A 2,105-nucleotide genomic window follows, 5' to 3' on the forward strand; every position below is an offset into this window, starting at 1 on the left:
TAGAGGATATATTAACCTCGTGAAGGGATGGTTTCATCCAAGGAAATACTAGTATTTTAAGGAATGAATTTCCTTAAAAAAATAGGCATATATAAATCATATAGTTTATTTCCATTTAAAAGAAGAAAAGAAAATGAAGATTAGGAAGTTAATAATTGTTTATTATTAACAACAAATTGTTCATCTTCACTTCTTACAGCCGTTTCAATTAATACTCAATAATTTCATTACAAATTTGTACATTAAATTTACATTTATGTGACATGAGCATAATTTCATCAGAGGAAAAAAAGATGTAGCTTTGGCTATTACATGTGGGCTTATCAATTCATTTTTTTTCCTCTGATGAAATTATACTCATGTCACATAAATGTAAATTTAATGTATAAATTATTGAGTATTAATTGAAACGGCTGTAAGAAGTGAAGACGAACAATTTGTTGTTAATAATAAGCAATTATTAACTTCCTAATCTTCATTTTCTTTTCTTCTTTTAAATGGATATATATGTACAGAGAGAGAGAACGGGGGAGAGAGCGAGAAAGAGGGAGAGAGAGAGAGAGAGGTAATTACGTGGATAAACAAATTAAATATAACAGGTTGGATTTGACATACACGCATACACACACGCACAAATAGGATCAAAGATCCTTCCGCTCTTAAGGCTCTTAAGGCTCTTAAGGCTGTTTTTTCGGATTCTTCCCTGGATGTGACACCGATCCGTCGCAGGATTACTCCTTAGTACCAGCTGAGTGGACTGGCGCACCGTGAAAAGAGGTGTTTTGCTTAAGAACACAACGCATCACCCGGTCCGGAACCGAAACCACAATCTCACGATCATAAGCGCAACGCCCTAAATACTAAATCAGTGCCTCCGTGCACACATACGTATACACACACACATACACATACACACACACACACACACACACACACACACACACACACACACATATTTATTTTGCTGTGGTCATTGTTTGGGCATCTAAAAGAGTATCCCTGCAACTATTCCTTCCATAATCTAGGTCTAGAGCCGTGTGATTCATGATTAAGTTTAAATCTGAACATTACAGCTTTCGGCCCCGACACCATGGGTTCCGGGATACAGTTATCTGCTCCTCCACTTGGCCATATATTAGGTACCTCTCTAAATTAGAATAAATGAGATTACTGAGGGGGTGCCATTCCGGAAGCTTATGTTATTAAGACTGATCTTTCTGCAGCCAGACAACTAAATCTAAGTTGTTTATAACCCGACCAAAATCGAGTGACCTAAACCCTTCGGGGGTTTTGAAATATTTCCGGGTATTTATTGAGTTGGTGGATGATTGGGACGGTTTGTAAGGGACACATGTTGGGATTTGGAGTGTAACACATCAGACATCGTAGTTCTTTTGTACCACGTCAGATCTTTTTAGGCAGGTCGATGATTAAAGACGTTCTCACAGTTATATAAGGAAGAAGGTTGAGATTTTAGAATGATCTAGTCATTATTTCTAGCTGTTCCAATGAGCGCGTAGAAATTCTTTCGTTGTTGTTGTTGTTGATATTGAGGATGATAGTGATGACAAACTCTTATCAAAATCCGATCAAATTATTTAAGATGAAAACGTTGAGATATTGTATGTTTCATTATATCAAGATATCTACTTAAGTTTTATATAAATATTGTTAGAAATATCAATTTAAGAAAGAAAAGACGAAATGCAGCATTATCAGGAATCGAACTGCCACCTTACAGCTTTGCAGGTGACTGTTTATTCTACGAACTAAATGCCAGTGATTCCTGCTTCACAAATTCGATATTATAAATCTTTATTTTTTTCTGCTATTTTATCTCCACAAATTGGTCGGTTACTTAATGCCAGGAGGACAGGTATTCCGCTATTACACATGACAGTGAGATGCTTATAATTATCTTTTTTTTTTATGCGCCCTTTTAAAGCCTAGCCAGGCTCATGGGCCCGGTTTTCCTGTTTCTATAGCGTATGTGTTCCCCCCAGCTGGACAGGACGCCAGTCCATCGCAGCGTTACTCAAGAAACAGGAAGAAAGCGTGAGGGAAAGTTGGGGCGAAAGAGTACAATAGGGGTCGCCACCACCCCC

The sequence above is a fragment of the Octopus bimaculoides genome, chromosome 1 (genome assembly GCF_001194135.2).
Source record: "Octopus bimaculoides isolate UCB-OBI-ISO-001 chromosome 1, ASM119413v2, whole genome shotgun sequence".
Classification (NCBI taxonomy): domain Eukaryota; kingdom Metazoa; phylum Mollusca; class Cephalopoda; order Octopoda; family Octopodidae; genus Octopus; species Octopus bimaculoides.